We start from the raw sequence: 17,282 nt of genomic DNA, 5'->3' as shown, positions 1-17,282 counted from the left end.
GTGATATTGTTAGTGCGTTGAGCATTTGCTATAGTTGCAAATTAGGTATTCAATGATGTATACAACCTATCAGTATCTGACTCATTTTCCTACAATTCAGACTAATTTACTGCTATTCAAGATAATTTTCTGCAATTCAGGACAGTTTCTTGCAATAATTTTCTACACCAAAGAAACAAGGTATTTTAGCCCTTTACAACCTTAGAAACATCCACAAGCATGTGGGATAATTCGTAGGTATTTTAGTCAATACATAGACTCTACAAGCACTGTATCTCTGTCTCATGTATTCTTACTGCAGTGAAGAGAATATGCAATCTAAAACTTGCAACCTGACATTCAGGTACCTTCTTAACATTCAAGAAATCAACTCCTTTGAGATCCTGAGTGATAAATGATGTTATTTTCTTCAGGAGTGTAGAGAGGCAATGTTATATAATGCATTTACCTCTGTAAATGACTAGCCAAATAGATGTCAAGGCATTTGTTTCATCTTCAGATTTCAATCCTCAGTTGCATCCAATGCTCTATTTAGTCTTCCAAGCATTCAACATACATATGTCAGGTCATACAAATGATAGGAGCTCCAAAATTACATGTAATGCTTCAGTAAGAGACAATTCTTGTTGCTTACATTCAGTGACAGCTTTCTGTTGAGATATCGAGCTCCACTCGTGATATGCCAGAGTGTCCGTTGTGCATTTATGTCACTGACTTGTCAGTTTTGCAGATGCAGTTGGTACACCGCCCATGAATAATAGCTAGATGACAGCTATCCTTATCTACTCTAGTTCATGGCTCAGTTAGTATGCCACCTTAGTTAGTTGAGTTTGGTTTGAGACCCATATATAGGGTTCTTCTATTTCTATGTACTAGAGTTCTTTTGGCTTACATAACTAAGAAGAGGAAAACTGTTTTCAGCCTTCACCTTTGTGTGTATTCCCCCATTGTGCAAGCAAGAAAGCTACAAGTGAGACTCTTTCCTTCTCTCCCACAAACTTGACATAGTATCAAAGCCTTGTTTGTGGTAAGGAGCTCAAGAAAGCAAGCCAAGTTCGCGGTGTTCTGGTAAGAGGACCAGTATTGCTTTCATTTTTCTATTTTGGGAGCAAGTCTCTGCAGCAGGTAGCACAGCCGAAAACTGCAAGAGTGCATTGTCTCAGGTTGAGACGCCCTTCGCGGTGAAGCAAGAGGGCAGTATATGCTGCGGGTGAAGGCTTTAGCCCTCGGTGACCTTGTTTTTTTTATTAGAGGCCATTTCGGGGCCTATTTTGGAGGCGGAAGTTTTCTGCATGCACTCAGGAAAAGGCCAGGTTTAATGCTGTGCGACCACTATTCTACAGGTCGGTGAAAAGTTACTATAGAAATTGCATCGTATGCCTGTGCACAGAGACATTGGGAGTTACAGAATCATCCTTGTTGCCTGTTGATGCAAAATCGTCACTAGGAAGTGACTGTGTGGTCAAATACCACTTTCGTCAGTTTTGCAGATTTGCCCTTGTGAGGCTGAAGCTATGTTCTTTGCAGTGACAGAATTTTTTGCAGTGTTCTTTAATGGCGTCTAATTCTCCTTCACAGATTGTCACTGAAAAGCTTGACAAGAACAACTTCCAAGCATGGAAGTTTAGAATAACGAATTCCTTATGGAAAAAGGATATTGGGAATTTGTTGCAGGAAATGAAGAAGAACCAGTTTTTCCTGATGTTCCCAATCAATAGCAAATGCAGCATTTAAAGCATGGCATGAGAGAGCCAGGAAAGTTATGTACTGGCTGTCTATCTGTATTTTAGACTCTATGATTGTGCATATTCAAGATGCAAGTACGCCAAAGGAGGCATGGGATACTTTGTCAAAAATGTATAGCACAAATACGCAAGCCAGGAAAATGTAGCTCAAGCAAGAGTTGCATAATGTGCAAAGAGAAAATATGAGCATCAATGACTACCACATGAAGGTGAAGAAGATTGCAGATGCACTTGCTTCCATTGGGTCGCCAGTGGAAGATGATGATTTAGTTTCTATGACCTTGAATGGTCTAGGAAAGGATTATGCACAACTCCAAACATCCATTTCTATCCGTGAAAGATTTCCTGATTTTGAGGAGTTGATTGCTCTTCTAATTTCTGAGGAGCAGAGAAATGGTGGTGCATCTTCTTCCGGAGGAACTTCAAAAGAAGCTGTCTTCTACTCAAATGCTGGAAGAGGTAGAGGCAGAGGTAGAGGAGGCCGATCTGGAGGCCGTGGTAGAAATCAGAATATGCAGCAAACTCAAGAAAAACAGTCCTATGGAGGGGGACGTGGTAACTCTAGAGGCAAGGGGAGCCAAAGAGGTCGTGGTGGATGGCAAAGAGGCCAAAATGCAAACAGCAATGTTGAATGCTACTACTGTGGTAAAATGGGTCATATGGCTAAAGACTGCTATAAAAAGCAGAATGACATCATGAATGGAAAATTGCAACAAGGGAATTATGCATCTTCTAGTAGACAGGGTGATGACAGAAATAAGCATTTATTTATGGTGCAGCACATGAACAATTCTGTGACAAGTGCAGAAGAAAGCAACAATGTATGGTATGTTGACTCAGGCGCATCAAACCACATGACAGGTCATGCAGAATGGATGGAGGATGCAAGGAAAATGGAAAAACCAGGATTTGTGGAGATGACTGGTGATGATACTACACATCCTATTGTGCAGATTGGAAAATTTCCTTTGTCTATGTAGGATGGGAAAAAGAAATACCTGTCCGATATATTTCATGTCCCAAATATCACCAAGAATCTGGTTTCTGTTGGTCAAATGGTTGAACAGGGCTTGCAGGTCAGATTTAATCCTCATGGATGCTTTGTTGAGGATATGAAAAATAAAGGTCACTTGATAGCAAAAGGAAAGAAGAAGGGCAGAATGTTTACGTTAGATGCAAACATGTCTGAATTGAGTGCAGCAATGTTTGCACATGGGACCGGTGTAGTTGCAGATATTGATATCTGGCATAAACACGTTGGTCATGTTAATGTATAGCGACTTAAATCAATGCAGGCCCAAAATATTGTTGTAGGATTGCCTAAATTCAAGGTTGCAGAAATGCATAAGGTATGTGAAGCCTGCCAATTTGGAAAACAGGCAAGGAAACCATTTCCTAGACATGTTCAAGAGAGTAAGAAGCCATTGGAATTAATCCACTCTGATGTGTGGACTACTAAAGCTGCATCTCTTGGAGGCTGTCATTATTTTGTCACTTTTATTGATGACTATAGCAGAAAAGTTTGGGTGGCTGTAAGTGGGTTTATAAGGTGAAGCACAATGTAGATGGTTCTGTGAACAGATACAAGGCAAGATTAGTAGTCAAGGGGTATGCACAAACATATGGCATTGATTATGAAGAAACAATCAGTCTGGTTGCAAGGATGGCAATCGTAAGAGCAGTCATTGCTATGGTTGCATCAAAGGAATGGTCTTTACATCAGATGGATGTAAAGAATGCCTTCTTGTATGGTGACTTGCAAGAAGAGGTATATATGGAGCAGCCACCAGGTTATGTGCATGCTGTTCATCCTGAGTTTGTTTGCAGGTTGAAGAAAGCATTGTATGGCTTGAAGCAAGCACCTAGAGTACGGTCTGACAAGATAGGACAGTATCTTGTCACTATTGGCTTTCAGATTTCCAAGGCAGATTTCTCACTTTATGTGAGAAAAACAGAGGAAGATATTATGCTACTTGTCATTTATGTTGATGATTTGATTATGACAGGTGACAGTGATGAAGATATCCTTCATGTGAAAATGCTATTGAAGCAGAAGTTTGAGATGAAGGATTTGGGAGAGCTGCGTTATTTCTTGGGCATTGAGGTGATTAGATCACCAAGTGGGATACGGATCTTGCAGAGACAGTATGGATTAGACATGCTATCCAAATATGGGATGACAGGCTGTAAGCCTATTTCAGTTCCTTTGGAGCAGAATGTGAAGCTGAGCGCAGATGCAGGTGAGCTTTTGGAAGATCCTACTATGTACAGACGCATAGTAGGAAGTTTGATTTATATGACTATTACCAGGCCAGATTTGAGCTATGCTGTTGGATTGGTAAGTCAATTTATGCAGGCTCCAAGGAAACCGCATTTGGATGCGACTAGACGCATACTCAGGTATGTGAGTCTACATTGCAGTATGGACTACTTTATGAGACTGGGGTTCAGATACAGTTGCATGGATACACTGATGCTGATTGGGATGGTAGTATTTCTGATAGACGATCTACCAGTGGATATGTGTTCTCTTTTGGGAGTGCTGCATTCACTTGGAGCAGCAAGAAACAGCCTACAATTGCCTTGTCAAGCACAAAGGCTGAGTACAAGGGTGCAGCAATGGCTGCATGTGAGGTAGCTTGGTTGCATAAGCTACTTTATGATATGCATCAGCCTACAGATGGGCCAGTTGTCATTTATTGTGACAACATGAGTAGTATACACTCGACAAATAACCCAGTCTATCATGCTAGAACAAAGCACATTGAGGTGCATTATCACTATGTGCGGGAGAGGGTTTTACTAGGTCTTATTGATCTAGTTTATGTCAGCACAGAGGATCAGGTAGCTGACATATTTACGAAGGCATTGGGTGGAGAGAAGCTGCGCAAGTTCAGAGACCTGCTTGTGTGCAGAAATTGGGATTGAGCTTGAGGGGGAGTGTTGAGATATCGAGCTCCACTCGTGATATGCCAGGGTGACCGTTGTGCATTTATGTCACCGACTTGTCAATTGCAGACGCGGTTGGTACACCGCCCATGAATAATAGCTAGATGACAGCTATCCTTATCTACTCTAGTTCGTGGCTCAGTTTTAGTATGCCACCTTAGTTAGTTGAGTTTGGTTTGAGACCCATATATAGGGTTCTTCTATTTCTATGTACTAGAGTTCTTTTGGCTTACACAACTAAGAAGAGGAAATTTGTTTTCAGCCTCCACCTTTGTGTGTATTCCCCCATTGTGCAAGCAAGAAAGCTACAAGTGAGACTCCTTCCTTCTCTCCCACAATCTTGACACTTTCAACCATTAAAAAATTCTAGATCTGAATATTCTTTAGCATAAAATCGCACCTCCAATGCATGACATCAAGTCCATATGACTTCCCAGTATATACATATGCTTCAATGGTACTCCTTAACAAGTTTGAGAGCTCCAAGCTCATGTCAGAGGTACATACATGCTGTAGGTTGTTTGTATACAGCAAACCACTATTATTTCAGATTTGTAATTAGTTCTTCAAGCTCCCAGGTGAGCTCTCAGTCAAGCAATGATGCTTACAACAGCAAGGTATTGCTCAGGGATACTCCACAAAGGCTCCACGCAAGCTTTAGACCAAGTTTTCAATCATCTGTAGAGATCTGACATTAGCATATAGCCAGGAGCCATCATGCAAGTCTAGGTTGATCATGCAGCATCAGGTCGTGTTGATTTTGATGAAGATGAGCACTCAAATGTACTCAAGAATGCTCCTTGAAGTTCCCTGACAAGTCTCCACCACTGCCATGAAGCATTGAACCTCACACAAGCAAATGCGTACCTTTCAAGAATAATGGCTGCTTGTCTGTTTCCTACAGTAAACACCCAGTCTGCACAGGTCTGTGCTAAATTTCTCAAAATTTGTGAGGAATTTGAAAAAAGTTTATTTTGCAAAGTTGTAGATCACGTCGAAACAATCTGTTATGGTGGGCCGTTTCTCCAAAATCCATTTCTATAGCAAGATATAGCTTCTGCAAAAAAATGGGCTGCAAGAACAGTCTCCTTTGATGATGTTTTCTTCAGATTTGATGTCTTGATGTCAAATGGCCACTACCAAGCCTTCAGGCTTTAGGCGTTCAGGCTCAGATATGATGTTGGAAGAGAGGGAGAGAGACAGAGTGGAGCAGAAGATGAACCTCAGGTCATTGTTGTTCTTCTTCCATTATTCTTCCTTCATATACATTGAAAGAGACTTACACACATAGGTATGACTAACCAAGACTAACTATGGTTAAGTCACTGACTACACCGACTTATTGAATGTCACACACGTATACAGCTGTATCCAGCTAATGTCGGTCACACACACAAAGATAGACTGACTGAAGAGTAACGGGAGCTTGATATTTTAACACTTATGCCAAGGGCACGATCCTTGCCACCGACCAGGAAATGGCAGGGCTAAAACAACTGGCTACTAGAGACTCCTCTTTCTTACACCAATGGTATGCTCTCAGACTCGAATGGAAGCAAGAAGGCTACCAAATCATGACCAATACCGAGTAGATATGTGCAATCAAAACCTTAGAAATCCTTGTAAAATGCATGAACTGTCTGAAGAAAAACTCTCTTACGCACCTTTCCACAAAAATTATCTAAAGAATTACTAACAGTGGGCTATGGCTTCATGACAGGCATCTACAATGGCAAGACATGAGAAAACTAACAAGTTTCCATTCTTCGAGGGGGAGCAAGCAAAGTATGGCCTTTCAATGGAGACAAAAGAAAGCCAAGGAAGAGAGCAGAAAGAAAGAAAAATCAAATCTACTAAGAGCACAAAGTGAGTCCAAGAGTGCCGAAGAAAGGAGAAAGAAAAGGGAAAAGGAGGAGACGAAAATAATAGAAGAGGAATCTAGGAAGAGGTAAAAGAGGAAAGGAGGAGGAGAGTAGAGCAAGAGGCCAAGGAGCTAAGGAGAAAGGAAGAAGAAGACATAGCCCTTGCCATCCACCTCTCAGTGGAGTAGCCTTCAAGGGAAGAAGAGCTGGCATCCATGAGCCCGCATGCAGAGGAATGCCTTGGCACAAGCTCCCAAGCACCCAAGAATACGCCACCCCCAGTAGTCGAGGGCAAAGACAAGGGTTTAATTGACCCCATCCCACCTACCCTAGTACCCGCCACCCCAGTCTCTACGCCCACCCAAGGCTCTTCTACCACGGTGGATGCCAGCAATCTTGTGGCCTCGGTGCAGTTTTTGGTTAGCAAAGAATTAGTTCAAGGAGGAAGTGGAGGAACCCTTGTGACCGGAGCAAAAAGACTGGCAGCTACTACAGATGCGAAGTCCAGACAGGACCCCAAAAGGTCGAAAATAGAAGCATCTACAACCACTACCCCCGCTCTGTCGTTATGTCTAGAGTCCATGGCAGCCTTCTAGCTAGAGAAAACACGCCAAAATGGCAAGCTACCAGAAAGAAATAAGTGAGCTAAAAGGAAAACTCAAGGCTAAAGAAAGAGAAGAGGATGAGTGGCGGAAGGGGCTTGAGGAAGAACATCAAGAGCTAATAAATAGGCCTACAAAGGCAATACAAACTCCTCATAGTGTAGAATGAAGAACTAACATGGAAAATGGATAGGATCCAACATCAACTCACATCAGTAGAAGCAGCAAAAGCCCTAAAAGGGGAGGAGCATAAAAAACAAATGGATGAATTGATGGGTAGGCTAATGATAGAAATGGAAGAGCAAGGGAGGTTGGAAAGAGAGATTGAATGCTTGAAGAAGAAGAAGGAGAAAATAATTGGAAAGTGGAAAGCACAAGAACCGACCCTAGTGGCCCTAGAGTGAACAGAAAACGAGAGCCTAGAGGAGATGCAACAAAGGGCCAATGAATGGGTAATAAAGAGTGAAAAAAGAGGGAAAGACCTAGCGAGCCACCTGGCCCTTACAAAGGGAAATAGAGTATTAGCAGAAAGTAGGGCAGAGGCCGCATAGATCACACAATTTGAAGGGGAGGAGGCCGTTGAACCATTAAGGAAAAAATTGGAAACTCCTCCACAGAGCCCTGAGGCTAGGATTGAACAACCAAGCATAGGCAACAAGCACTGAGGAAGTGGGGCCATAGGAGCACAAAAGACTAGAAATGTAGAGGCCAGTGGAAGAGGTAGGACCAAGCTTGGAAGGGGAACAGCAAGAGGAGGACCTAACCCCACAACCTCCTTCCCCTCGACCACAGGAGAGCAACCACAGATAGACCGCCCTACTACCAGGAAGGCAGTGCTCAAAATGAAGAGAATGCAAATGCTTGAGCTTGCCCAAAGAAGGCTAAATGCGCAACCACCAGTAATGCCAATAATGCCCATTCCACCGAGAGAAGACTACTTCCCAGTGAGCTATAATGTTGAACTCATATTCTGGGAGCAGAGGGAGAACAATCACAAGCCCTTTGACTTTGATTTCCGATTCTCTACTGCATTAAGTAGGGTATTATCACTCAAGGTAGTGGAAGAGGTGATCGAAGTTGGAAGGAGGCTGGGAGATAGGTGGACCTCTGAGAGAGAGAGAGAGAAATCCTAGCCAATGGGGAAAAAAGGCTCCAAACTATTGGGAAAATAAATTCTATGAAGTGCCAAGAACAGTAAAGGGCTACGAATGCCAACCAAAGTGGAGGAGGTGCATCTGGGAGAGTAACGTTGATGCCTAGATGTCATTTTGCAACACCCTACCCTTTGAAATAAATAACCCCACTTTCATGCCATATCCAAGAAGGGTAGGAGTGGATTACAACCTTGGAAACCACGGTCGATATGACTTCCCCAGAATATACAATGTCAATACCACAAATCCTAAAGAAGCCCTCACCTTTACACTACAAGATCTACATGACTCCATAACCCACTTCCTAAACGAATTCACTTCATTCCCGAACCCAACCTTCCTAACCACATGTAATTACCTTAGATTACTTAGAGTACTATTAAAATAGGAGCCTGCATCATAGGAGTACCACTTGCCACCACTCTTTTTTGATCCCAATGGCATAGATGGTTGTGTGATGACTAGATTAATGATGCGAGCCACACTCATCCCCTCTTTTTGCTTAGCCCTCTTGGAAGATATGAATGATAGCCGCTTCACTCACTACAATCATCCATTTCTTTCCCCACCACTCCTCTCCAGGCATGAATGAACCTTAAAGGTTACATGCAAAGCTCGAGATTCCTTAGCAAATCTCTTAAGCCCCCAACCTTTCCCTCTTCTATCTCTGATGACAAGGACTAGGTCATTGTCTAGTTATATATTTATATATATCCCAAAAAAAAGGAGAAAAAAGAAAAGAAGAAAAAAGGCAAAGAAAAGAGAGAGAAAAGAAAAGAGTAAGAGCTCACTCGAAGAAATCACAGGGGAAATGCACTACACATAGGTCACAGTCACTGCACCTAGGGGTCCTCAAGTTAGAAACATCTGGTTGCTTCGGTTAGCCGGCTCCGTCTCTAACCCCTTAGCCCATTTTGATTCCCCACATCACACTTAGGGCATATCAAGGGTAGGACATACCTATGGAGGTCACCCTTGCCTATGATTAGACCTGTCTCCCTAAGCCACACTCAACGCACCACCCTTATGCATGAACTGGGTCCTCAAGTGTGGGAAAACACCCAACCTTGCCTATGGTTTGACCCAACTCCTGATTCCACTAGCACGAGCACAAGGCACAACACAAAAAGATAGATACACCCCCAGGCAGTGCACCTTCTTTTCTTTATAGATAACTCCAAACAATGCAAGCTACCAACTTCGCAAGCCCCATCATCATTGATGCACACAACCGCCTATCAACTCATTGAATCTTCCTCCGTTTAAACCCACAAGTGCCATGGGACTGGCACTCATCTAGGAGGGGGGTAATGTTACAACAATACAAGACATGTCACAGACAAGGATCATGCAGCCAAAAGGAAGTAGAGAAAGACTGAGGAAGCCCAAGCTAAAAAGTGAATGAAGAAGCTCATTCTGCCAAGGCAAGAAAAGTGGAGGAGAAGGCAAGCTCAAAAAGAACATGGGAAAGCACCGAATATTCTAGAAAGGCTCTATAAAGGATGAGGGAGGACCTCCAAGGGCTCTCACAAGGAAAGTGTGGGGTGCAATGTAATTCATTTTATAGGACTGCCAGGCTCCTTCCTGTGCAAGTTGTAAGGTCTAAATGGACATGGGTGAAGGGATAAGGCAACTAGAAGGGAATGGACAAAGAGGACCTTGGCAAGATGCCTGATCATGTAAAAAAGGGGATGGGTGCCTAAGGGATTTAGGGTTTTGTATATAACTCAAAAAGTGAATGAAAAGCTCGTTCTTTGGTGTGTGGCAAAAGTGATCTCTTCTTCTCTCCTTCTTGCTTGCTTGTGTGTGCTTGAGAGAGGGAGTGTGAGGGAGTGAGTGTGTGAGGGTGAGGGATCGTGGAGAAGAAGCTCTCCATCATCATCATCATCTTCTTCTTCTCTTCTCATGCATGTGGCTATGGAGGATGAAGCTTGAAGGAGGAGGCTTGAGGTTGCTTGAGATTACATCTTGAATCATGGAGCTACTGGCTTGCTTGAGGGAGGAGGCCACTCATTCAGGTATCAAGGTACGCTCACTACACCCCCATAGGAACAAAGATGCATTGACTAGGTGAGAGATAGCCATTTGTGCTCGCTTGAAACACTTGAAGCAATAAGCGGTCCATGGGTCTTGGCGGTTGAGCGTGAGCTCCCACTGCAAGCAACATCACAAGCAACTTGTCCTCTAGCATTATGCTGAGGTGTGTGTAGGGTTGTGCACAAGCTGAAAATAGCAGCAACTCATCCTTCTCTTCCTCTAGCAAAGAGTTGGCTGACATGCAAAAGGACCTTGGATGGTGGGGTGGCACCAGCTAATGGTGGCTGAGCTAAATCCGTGCGTAGAACCTTGCTTTGATACCGAATATTGGAAAATGACAACCAGCTATGGAGAAGAGAAAAGAGAGACAGTGAGAGTGTGTTGAAGCAAAAGAGTAGAGTGTACTTGCTGAAATAAAAGAATGAGAATGAAAGGTACAAGATAAGTCCAAGATAGACCTAGCTCTAACTCAACTAGAGTTAACTAAATCTAACTCTAAGAGTAGTGGTACAACTTAAACTTTAGTTTTGTTCACACTAAGAACTGAAAAAGGACTAAAGACTAAAACATTGGGCACTACCCATAGAATTGGAAAATTCTAACAAACATGTCACTAAAGGCATCCTTCGACATAGCAACTGGTGTGAAATGTTGAGTGTAGGATAGTGAGAATAGGAATAAAGCATATAGTAAACTACAAGATTTTTCCTAAAGTGTCCATCATGAAAAAGTGATGTGTGCATAGTGAATTCAACAATGTGATTGGGTTGACTAGGTAGAGGTATAGTTGTCGGCTAAGGAGTCCAAGTAGGGGGATGGATGCACTATAAGCACATGATGAAAATCTCTATGCCTAAGCGGCTGAAGAAAGAGGTCTAGAGGGCATGGGGGACACCTAGCATATCCATTACAAGATAAAGAGGACTTGCACTTACATGCAGATGGGAGATGCATGATGCACGAGTGACATTTTCAATAATAACAAAGCACTAGGGTGCAAAGTATGTCAAAGTGCAAGGAATGCGAAAGCATATGATTGGACAAGAAAGAAGTGAACATGGAGGAGAGAGAAAGACAGATAGACAGACAATAGAACACTAAAGACCAGTGAGTATGAATGTTAAATACTAAAGGCAAATATATACAAGAAGCTGTTAGAGTATCACCAGTCATCGAAGTTCTCTCTCACTTGCAAGAAACTAGAGTGTGACCCCCGCTCAGAGGCGCGGTTGCCATCGTCTCTCCCCTCGTCGAAGTCGAGCGACAATGGGGGAGGCTATGCTTCGGGGTCATCCTGTGACCATGTGGGTGGAGGAGGAAGGAGGGATGCCTTTGACCTCTCTCCCTTGCTCGGGGTGATTCCCCTTTGTCGTGCCCGTTTGGGCATGCCGCCGCCTTGATAAACCCTTTGCCCCTCCCTACACACGAGGGTGGCAGGAGAAACTTAATAAACCTTGTCTTGTATGAGATTCCTCCCTGGAGGATTGAAAAACAAAATGCAATGTCTCTCAGCAAAATTGATATCTTAGCTCTTACAATGATGAAGAACACAACGAAATGCGATACGTAGTGTGAATTGTAGAATTCTGCAAATCATCGAGTCTTTGAATGCAACTTGCGCCCGTGGCTCATCCAAGGGCATGCCTGCTTGAGTGTCCCTAACTCCCCCACACCCTTTCCCCTTCTTCGGGGGAGGGTGGAATTGGTTGTTAATTGGTCGTTCGCGCTTCGACGTGATGCCATGGTTGGCTGAAATGTACCGGCAGCATCGTGCGGTGACATTGCTCCGCAAGGGTGGTTCATCTCCTCGTCGAGGTGGCATATATTTGTGGGTGCCTCTTCCAAGATTTGCACGTGTCGGATCGGGCTCTTCAGAGCCAGGTCTTACCCTCGGCGACCCGAAACACAACTCAGACCTGAAATCAAGCAAGGCTACTCGTTCGCTGAGTTTAAGTATATCACTAAGCGGAGGAAAAGAAACTAACCAGGATTTCCCTAGTAGCTGCGAGCGAACTGGAAAGAGCCCAGCTTGAAAATCGCACGGCTTTGTTGTGTGAATTGTAGTTTGCAGAGGCATCATCTGTGGCGGCCGGATCGAGCCCAAGTCCCCCTAGAAAGGGGCGCCAGAGAGGGTGAGAGCCCCATCGAGCTCGGTCCTTGTTGCTCCACGAGGCGTTGTCGACGAGTCGAGTTGTTTGGAATGCAGGCCTAAGTGGGTGGTAAATTCCATCCAAGGCTAAATATGGGCAAGAAACCGATAGCGAACAAGTACCGCGAGGGAAAGATGAAAATGACTTTGAAAAGAGAGTTAAAAAGTGCTTGAAATTGCTGGGAGGGAAGCGAATGGAGGGCACAGGTGTGCCCTAGTCAGATGCGGAACGGTGCGAACTGGTCCGCCGCTTGACGTGGGGCACTGGTCAGCGTGGGCCGATGCGGCGATACAAGAGAAGGTTTTAGATGGCTCGCCGATGCCGTCGCATTGGCCGAGGAACGAAGCGTGCGCCACTTGTGGCGGACTCTGCACCTGCATACTCGAGATGTTGGCACTCTAGGCTTTCCATCCGACCCATCTTGAAACACAGACCAAGGAGTCTAACATGTACACGAGCTGGTGGGTGGCAAACCCATGGAGGTGCAAGGAACCTGACAGGTGGGATCCCTTCACGGGGTGCACTATCGATCGACCATGATCTTTTGTGAAAGGTTTGAGTGGGAGCGTACCTACTAGGACCCAAAAGATGGTGAACTATGCTTGAGTAGGGCGAAGCCAGAGGAAACTCTGGTGGAGGCTCGTAATGATACTGATGTGCAAATCGTTCATCAAACTTGGGTATAGGGGCGAAAGACTAATCGAACCATCTAGTAGCTAGTTCCCTCAAAAGTTTTCCTCAGGATAGCTAGAGCTCCTCGCAGTTTTATCAGGTAAAGTGAATGATTAGAGGCATCGGGGGTGAAACACCCTCGATCTATTCTCAAACTTTAAATAAATAAGCGGCCAAGGTTGCTCTATTGAACCTTGGCGCGGAATGTGAGCTCCAAGTGGGCCATTTTTGGTAAGCAGAATTGGCGATGCGGGATGAACCAAAAGCTGGGTTACGGTGCCGAATTGCAAGCTAACCTAGATCCCACCAAGGGTGTTGATTGATTAAGACAGCAAGACGGTGGTCATGGAAGTCGAAATGTGCTAAGGAGTGTGTAACAACACACTTGCCGAATCAACTAGTCCCGAAAATGGATGGCACTAAAGCCGCAACCTATACCTGGCCATCGAGGCAAGTGCGAGGCCCTGATGAGTAGGAGGGCATGGGGGTCGTGGTGCAGCTCTAGGCGTGAGCCCGAGTGAAACAGCCCCTAGTGCAGATCTTGGTGGTAGTAGCAAATATTCAAATGAGAACTTTGAAGACCAAAGTGAAGAAAGGTTCCATGTGAACAGCAATTGGACATGGGTTAGTTGATCCTAAGAGATGGGGCAGTCCTGTGTCAAGGGCACCATGCGCGCTGCTCATTGAAAGGGAATCAGGTTAATATTCCCGAACCGGGACGTGTGATATTGGACGGCAATGTGACCGAATCCGAAGACGCTGACAGGGGCCCCGGGAAGAGTTCTCTTTTCTTTTTAACAGCTCGCCCACCCTGAAATCAGATCGCTCGGAGATAGGGTCCAGCGGTGCTGGTAAAGCACCGCACATCTCACGATGTCTGGTGCGCCCCTGACAGCTCGTGAAAATCTGGAGGAGTGAATGCCAATCACGCCCGATTGTACTCATAATCGCATCAGGTCTCCAAGGTGAATAGCCTCTGGTCGATAGAACAATGTAGATAAGGGAAGTCCACAAAACGGATCCGTAACTTTAGGAAAAGGATTGGCTCTGAGGTCTAGGTCTAGGGGTTTACTTCCTAACCTCGGAGGTTGTCAAGGGTTTGCTCAAGCTGCCCCAGCGGCAAGGGTAGACCTCCGCATGCCGATCAGGTGACGAGGGTAGAACGTTGTCCCTCGTGGGGCGGCCCTCCCTAGGCGGTGAACAACCTATCAAGATTGTGGGAGAGAAGGAAGGAGTCTCACTTGTAGCTTTCTTGCTTGCACAATGGGGGAATACACATACAGGTGGAGGTTGAAAACAGTTTTCCTCTTCTTAGTTGTGTAAGCCAAAAAGAACTCAAGTACATAGAAATAGAAGAACCCTATATATGGGTCTCAAACCAAACTCAACTAACTAAGGTGGCATACTAACTGAGCCATGAACTAGAGTAGATAAGGATAGCTATCATCTAGCTATTATTCATGGGCGGTGTACCAACTGCATCTGCAACTGACAAGTCGGTGACATAAATGCACAACGGTCACCCTGGCATATTACGAGTGGAGCTCGATATCTCAACACTCCCCCTCGAGCTCAATCCCAATTCCTGCACACCAAGTAGATTTCTGAACTTGCGCAGCTTCTCTGCGCCCAATGCCTTCGTGAATATGTCAGCTATCTGATCCTCTGTGCTGACATAAACTAGATCAATAAGACCTAGTAAAACCCTCTCCCGCACATAGTGATAATGCACCTCAATGTCCTTTGTTCTAGCATGATAGACTGTGTTATTTGCCAAGTGTATACTACTCATGTTGTCACAATAAATGACAACTGGCCCATCTGTAGGCTAATGCATATCATAAAGTAGCTTATGCAACCAAGCTACCTCACATGCAGCCATTGCTGCGCCCCTGTACTCAGCCTCTGTGCTCGACAAGGCAATTGTAGGCTGTTTCTTGCTGCTCCAAGTGACTGCAGCACTCCCAAAAGAGAACACATATCCACTGGTAGATCGTCTATTAGAAATACTACCAGCCCAATCAGCATCAGTGTATCCATACAACTGTATCTGAACCCCAGTCTCATAAAGTAGTCCATACTGCAATGTGGACTTCACATACCTGAGTATGCGTCTAGCTGCATCCAAATGCGGTTTCCTTGGAGCCTGCACAAAGTGACTTACCAATCCAACAGCATAGCTCAAATCTGGCTTGGTAATAGTCATATAAATCAAACTTCCTACTATGCGCGTGTACATAGTAGGGTCTTCCAAAAGCTCACCTGCATCTGTCCTCAGCTTCACATTCTGCTCCAAAGGAACTGAAATAGGCTTACAGCCTGTCATCCCATATTTGGATAGCATGTCCAATCCATATTGCCTCTGCAAGAGCCATATCCCACTTGGTGATCTAATCACCTCAATGCCCAAGAAATAACGCAGCTCTCCCAAATCCTTCATCTCAAACTTTTGCTTTAATAGCATTTTCACATGAAAGATATCTTCATCACTGTCACTTGTCATAATCAAATTGTCAACATAAATGACAAGTAGCATAATACATTTCTCTGTTTTTCTTACATAAAGTGAGAAATCTGCCTTGGAAATCTGAAAGCCAATAGTGACAAGATACTGTCCTATCTTATCAGACCATGCTCTAGGTGCTTGCTTCAAGGCTTTTTTCAACCTGCAGACAAACTCAGGATGAACAACATGCACATAACCTGGTGGTTGCTCCATATATACCTCTTCTTGCAAATCACCATGCAAGAAGGCATTCTTTACATCCATCTGATGTAAAGACCATTCCTTTGATGCAGCCATAGCAATGACTGCTCTTACGGTTGCCATCCTTGCAACCGGACTGAATGTTTCTTCATAATCAATGCCATATATTTGTGCATACCCCTTGACTACTAATCTTGCCTTGTATCTGTTCATAGAACCATATGCATTTTGCTTCACCTTATAAACCCACTTACAGCCAATTGCATTCTTACCTTTAGGCAAAGGTACCAATTCCCATGTATCATTTGCTTCCAAGGCATCCATTTCTTCATCCATGGCTTTCTTCCATTTTTTCTTTTCCCATGGCTTGCTCAAAAGAAGTGGGTTCTGGTTCCTGTATCACTTTGACCATATATACAAGTGAATGGCTGTAAATCCATCATATTTCAGCCTATCCACAGGATACCTAACTCTGGTAGACCTACGCAAAGTAGGTTCACTCCCAGGTGCTCTCAAAACATCCCTGGTCTTCCTTACTCTAGGTGTAACAATAGAAGGAATACCCAACTCATCATCAATGCTCTGTTCTGAGCCACTGGATTCACCATCCACATAAGAGTGACCTGCATTCACATCAAACATGGGCCGATCTACCTTCTCTTTTCCTTTTCGTGATACTTGAATACCACTATTTGCATTACTTTGAGAAGATTCTCCCGATCTCAATCTGCCTGTCCATGGAGAAGAATGTGAACCATTGCTAGAGGACGTTCCAGGTCCACTAATATTTTGTGACTGCTGCTGTGAATTCTGTGCAGGATTACCATTTTTGTGCATCTACATCATCAATCACATTTACTGGTTTATACCAGCTACTCATCTCATAAAAAACAATATCTCTGCTCACAGTAAACTTACGACTAGAAGGGTTATAGCATCTATACCCTTTCTGCTGCAGAGAGTAACCAATAAAGATGCACTTCTCAGCTTTTGGATCCAACTTGGATCTCAACTCATCTGGCACATGAACATAGGCAATGCAACCAAAAATCTTCAAATGAGAAATATCTGGTTTCCTACCAGTATACCTCTCCTCTGGAGTCATCCCATGTATTGTTGCAGTGGGAGTCCTGTTCATTATGTAGACTGCTGTAGCAACTGCTTCAGCCCAGTAAAAATCTGGCAAGTCTTTTTCGTTGAGCATGGCACGAGATACCTCTCCAATATGCCTGTTTTTCCTTTCTGCAATTCCATTTTGTTGTGGGGTATGACTGCATGAATATTGCTACTTTATGCCATGCTCCTGCAGGAACCTTGCAAACTCATTTGAGAGGTACTCACCCCCTCCATCTGACCTTAGGCATTTTATTTGCAGGCCTGTTTCTTTTTCAACCATAGCTTTAA

General features: G+C 44.1%; 1 non-coding gene and 1 pseudogene across 1 annotated transcript; both read left to right on the top strand.

The window, feature by feature from the left end:
* The first annotated feature begins 11,852 nt into the window (after positions 1-11,852).
* Positions 11,853-12,007, top strand: LOC148036817 (5.8S ribosomal RNA). Its single transcript, XR_015690811.1, has one exon. It is a non-coding gene; the product is annotated as a 5.8S ribosomal RNA (ribosomal RNA).
* Positions 12,008-12,261: 254 nt separating this feature from the next.
* LOC148036816 (25S ribosomal RNA) overlaps positions 12,262-17,282 on the top strand; it is an 8,977-nt pseudogene continuing 3,956 nt past the window's right edge.

This window comes from Lygodium microphyllum, chromosome 4, assembly GCF_053477565.2.
Source record: "Lygodium microphyllum isolate KBCC chromosome 4, Lygodium_microphyllum_v1.1.10, whole genome shotgun sequence".
Classification (NCBI taxonomy): Eukaryota; Viridiplantae; Streptophyta; class Polypodiopsida; order Schizaeales; family Lygodiaceae; genus Lygodium; species Lygodium microphyllum.
The sequence above is the reverse complement of the archived record's forward strand: the minus strand, read 5'-3'. Positions and strand labels throughout refer to the sequence as shown.